This window comes from Nyctereutes procyonoides, unplaced genomic scaffold, assembly GCF_905146905.1.
Source record: "Nyctereutes procyonoides isolate TBG_1078 unplaced genomic scaffold, NYPRO_anot_genome, whole genome shotgun sequence".
Lineage (NCBI taxonomy): Eukaryota > Metazoa > Chordata > Mammalia > Carnivora > Canidae > Nyctereutes > Nyctereutes procyonoides.
The window spans coordinates 17,980,447-17,985,320 of record NW_026575126.1 but is presented as its reverse complement, the minus strand read 5'-3'; the positions used below and the strand labels follow the sequence as shown (position 1 = coordinate 17,985,320).

Sequence of the window (4,874 nt, the reverse complement as noted above, 5' to 3'; positions counted from 1 at the left end):
CTAGAGGATTACAAGAGGGATTGTTTTGTGTCTTGGTTTGGAATGTCCTCAATAATAGATTTTGACTTGTAACTCTTTTCCAGGATGCACTTTCCACTGGGAGTGGGATGGGGTGCAATTCAAAGTTTTTGTCTTTTTTAACAGAGCTTCTGGGATTACCAGATCACCAACATCTCCATCTGGTAGAATTGAGAGAAGGAGGAGGGACACCTGGGTGGCTCCGTGGTTGAAGGCCTGCCTTCAGCTGTGATCCCAGAGTCCTGGGATCGAGTCCCACAATGGGCTCCCCTCGATGAGCCTGCTTCTCCCTCTGCCTATGTCTCTGCCTCTCTCTGTGTGTCTCTCATGAATAAATAAATAAAATATTAAAAAAAAAAAGAATTGAGAGAAGGAGGAGGAGGAAAGGAAGAGGAAGAAACCTCCCTTCTGGTGCTCCCTAAGGTACACAAAGAGTAAACCTATCCCTTCCCCTACCTCTTCCTTGAGGTGACTTGCAAAGTTAGGAGACTGGAAAACTTCAGAAAGTGACTTCCTTAGCTCATTGCTGTACATGGTACTGATTCACCTGAGATTTTGTATCCTGGGTATCGGAGCTATCTTGATCATTTGTCTTATGGAAACAATATAAACTTGTTTCTTGAAAAAGTAAATATAAAATTATAAATGATTTTTCCTTTAAAAATAAAATCATGTTTAACTAAAAAGCTGGAAAGACTGTATTACATCCCATAGTGTAGTATGAAATCCTTCCACTGATTACAATCTCAAATGACAATGAGGGCATCTTTTTTTCTTTTTTTTTTTTTTTAGCATTTTTTTTTCTGATAAAGATCAGGAAGCTAGTATTGTCCAAACACAGGTTGCCATTGTTTCAAGTGGAATCGAAGGGTTTGTAGCAATTATTGTGATGAATGAAATGAAATGAAATGAACACCACTTGGGATAGTTAAATGTTTACTCACATGATCAGGTGGGTACGGTAGCCCTAGGGTCCGTGGTGGGAACAATAATTCCTAGCCCATGTATTGAGAATACTAGACAAAACCTAAATTTTAGAAGAAAAACTGCTGTCTGGTGGTGTTACCGGTGCTTCCTTTTGAGACCATATTGGGGGTATATGGGTACTGCAGCATCTCTGCCATTATATCAACACAGAACACCTAGGGCAACAAGTGAGAAGTGAGCAGCGTGGGCATGAGATAAGGTGTAATAAGGTTGTGCCTGCACAAAGTTAAATCAGTGCAACACTAGTTCAAACAACAGATAGGTAGGACAGGTAGCTGAGAGGCACCATGCTTCATTCATGGATCTTTCTTCAGTTCTAGAACATTTTCTGCCATTATGTCTTCAAATATTCTACCTTTCTGATTCTTGAATGTTCTGAAATCCCTATGAACTGTTTGTTGGAACTTCTTATTCTATCCATGATTTCTTTGGATTCTGCTTTCATGTATTCCATTTTTTTTCCCCTAAGCTGTATTTTGGCTGATTTTCTAGGTTCCATCTTTTAATTCATCAATTTTCTCTTCAGCAGTGTCTACAATTCAACCCATCCATTATGTGTTTGATTTTAATGATTGTATTTTTTCATTTCCAGAAATTTTATGTTATTATCATCTGTTTTAAAAAATAGTCCTTTTATTCCTCTATTTTATTCTTCTTTTATCATTTTGAACATTTTAAATATGTTTAAAGTTTCTCTCAGAGTTTTCTTTTTCTCTGGTTCTTAAGGATGAAAACTCTGAAAATCTCTTTTTTTTTTTTTTTTATTCAACATGGATTGCTTCTTTCTGTGTGTTGTTTTTCATGGGAGTCCTTGGTCCTGGGAAGATTCCCAAGAAAAGTTTCAAGTTTGCTTTTGCCAAAGCTCTAAGGGTTCAAACTGTTCTGGACCAGAGGTTTTATTTATCTTAAGAATTTTTTATTGGAGTATAGTTAACACACAATGTTACATTAGTTATATTATATCAGGTGTGCAATATAGTGATTCAACTGATACCATTTGATTATTATAGCTTATTCCAAATTATATCTCTGTCTCTGCTCTCAAAAGCACAAGGCTCTAACTTGCATCATATGATTCCTAAAGGCAGAGGAAGGCTAGATCAAGGTTAGTGGACTACAGTATAGATTTTCTCATGGTGCCCAACTCAAGATGTGAGCATGAAATAAATATGTTTCTGGACTGAGGGATTTTAATAGAGTTTATGTAGGGAATTTACAATCACTTTCCACCTTTCCTGTGAAATTATTTGTATCTCTACCTATTTTTTCTGTCAATGAGATTCCTTCTCTCCTATACCTTCAATTTCTTCTCTATTGATTCAATTCCAATGACATTTAAATGTGTTGAATCTTGTCTACTAATTTGAAACAAATTTTGGGCATCTTCTTAGACTCTTGTGATTACTTTTAAAAATAAAGATATTGCTTGACTCTGAACTGTGTTGTCTGTCACCACTGCCATCGCTGTACCCTGGCTGCAGTCTGAGTTGGAAACTTGAGCCTGCATGGCTCCCATGGCCCAAACACTGAGCTCTCTGTTCCAGGGTACGTTTAATGTTTTATTCAGATTGCATTAATAACTATATTCAGATTGCATTAATAACTATACTCAGGGCATGGAATTCAACTTCCTGATGACTGCAAGGGGATTGGGTGACATAGCCTGAAAGTGTGGTGGAGTAAGTTTCTAATAGGAGAAATATTGACCAATGAGATTCAAGAGTCGCAAAGGATAAATTCCCAATGCTCCCATCTACGCCATGTGGACTACTCTGAGGTGTATCTCCTTTGTACAGTCCTTCAAAAAGGCCTGCAGTTACACCTGCTGAGCATTCTATTGTGTTTCTTCACAGATCATTATAAGGTGGCAGTCAGTGTTTTGGTGCAGCTCATCACATTGGTTTGAGTCTCTCCTTGTGTTGTTCTTCCTTTCCTTACCCTTATTTCCCTGGGCTTGCATCTTACAAATGAAGAACAGTGTTTTGTTTTGTTTTAGATTTATTTATTTATTATAGGGAGAGAGAGGGTATGAATGAAAGGGGCAGAAGACAAGGGAACAAGAAATTCAAGCAGACTCTGCGCTGAATACAGAGCCTAGTATGGAGCTCAACACGGTGATCTTGAGATCATGACCTGAGCTGAAACCAAGAACTGGCTTTTTGACTGTGCCGCCCAGTTGCTCCATGAAGAATAGTATTTTAGTCCTCACTTCAGGTGTGTTTCCCAGAAGACTTGAGCTAAGGTACCCATAATAAAAACATTTTCCTCCTTCTTCTTTACCCTCTCCTTCAAGAGAATCCACACCAACTTCCTCATAATCCTTCTCAAGGGCAGCCTCGTCATCATGTGCCTCAAAAACCTCTCCTTCCTTCCTGCCCTCATCCATATACCAGTGAACAAAGGCATGTGTTCCATACATCAGGTCAAACCTGTGGTCTAGGTAAGCCCAGACTTCAGCAATGGCTGTGGTGTTGCTCAGCATGCACATAGCTTGCTGTACTTTGGCCAGGTCTTCATCAGGTACCATAGTAAGAGGTTGGTAATTAATGCCAACTTTGAAGCCAGTAGGGTACCAATCCACAAATTGGATGGCACACTTGGTCTTGATGGTGGCAATGGCAGCACTGACATCTTTGGAAACCATGACACCATGGTAAAACAGGCAGCAAGACATGTACTTACCATAGCGAGGGTCACATTTCACCATCTGGTTTGCTGGCTCAAAGCATGCACTGGTGATCTCTGCTACAGAAAGCTGTTCATGGTAGGCTTTCTTAGCAGAGATGACAGGGGCACATGTGGTCAGAGAGAAGTGAATGTGGGGATAGGGCACCAGGTTGGTCTGGAATTGTCAGATCAACATTCAGGGCTCCATCGAATCTAAGAGAATCAGTGATAGAGGACACAATTTGACCTACCAACCTTTTTAGGTTAGTGTAGGTTGGTGTTCAATATTGAGGTTTCTATGACAGATGTCATAAATGGCTTCATTGTCTACTGTGAAGGCACAGAATGCCCCAGGGTGGTGTGGGTGGAGAGAGTGAAGTTATAGGGCTCAACTACAGCTCTGGAAACCTGGAGGGCTGGGTAAATGGAAAACTCTAGCTTGGACTTCTTGCCATAATCAACAGAGAGACATTCTATTAGCAGGGAGGTGAGCTGGGAACCAGTTCCCCCTCCAAAGCTGTGGAAAACCAAGAAGCCCTGAGTACCTGTGCACTGGTCAGCCAGTTTCTAGTCCAAGACAAGGTCAGTGATCTCCCTGCCAATGGTGTAGTGCTCTCCGGCAGAGACAAGGTCAGTGATCTCCCTGCCAATGGTGTAGTGCTCTCCGGCAGAGTTATTGGCAGCTGCTCAGGGTGGAAGAGTTGGCGGTAGGTGCTCAGGGTAGAAGAGCTGGCGGTAGGTGCCAGTGAGAACTTCATCAATGAGAATGGGTTCCAGGTCTACAAACACTGCCCTGGGCACATCCTTCTCAGAACGTGTCTCACTGAAGAAGATGTCGAAGGAGTCATCTCCTCTCCCAATGGTCTTGTCTCTTGGCGTCTGGCCATCAGGCTGAATGCCATGTTCCAGGCAATAGAGCTCCCAGCAGACATTGCCAATCTGGATAGTAGCCCAGCCAACATGGATGGAGATGCATTCATGCATGGTTGCTGCTTTGTGGCTGCCAAGCAGATGGCAGAGAGGAAGAGAAGAGGTTGTTGCTTCTTACAGTATGACTCTTAGGTGGTTATTAGGTGATCAATGTAAGAGAAACTGCCAGGTACCAGCATCTTAAAAGGACTGTCTTCTAGACATTTCTCCTTTGGTGTTCCATAAGCCTCTGAACTCAACATGTCCAAATAAAACTGAGCATTTTCTTCCCA

The 4,874-nt window shown here is 41.3% G+C and overlaps 1 pseudogene; it reads right to left on the bottom strand.

Moving 5' to 3' along the window:
* Positions 1–3,070: 3,070 nt before the first annotated feature.
* Positions 3,071–4,656, bottom strand: LOC129519780 (tubulin alpha-1A chain-like; annotated as a pseudogene).
* Positions 4,657–4,874: the final 218 nt, after the last annotated feature.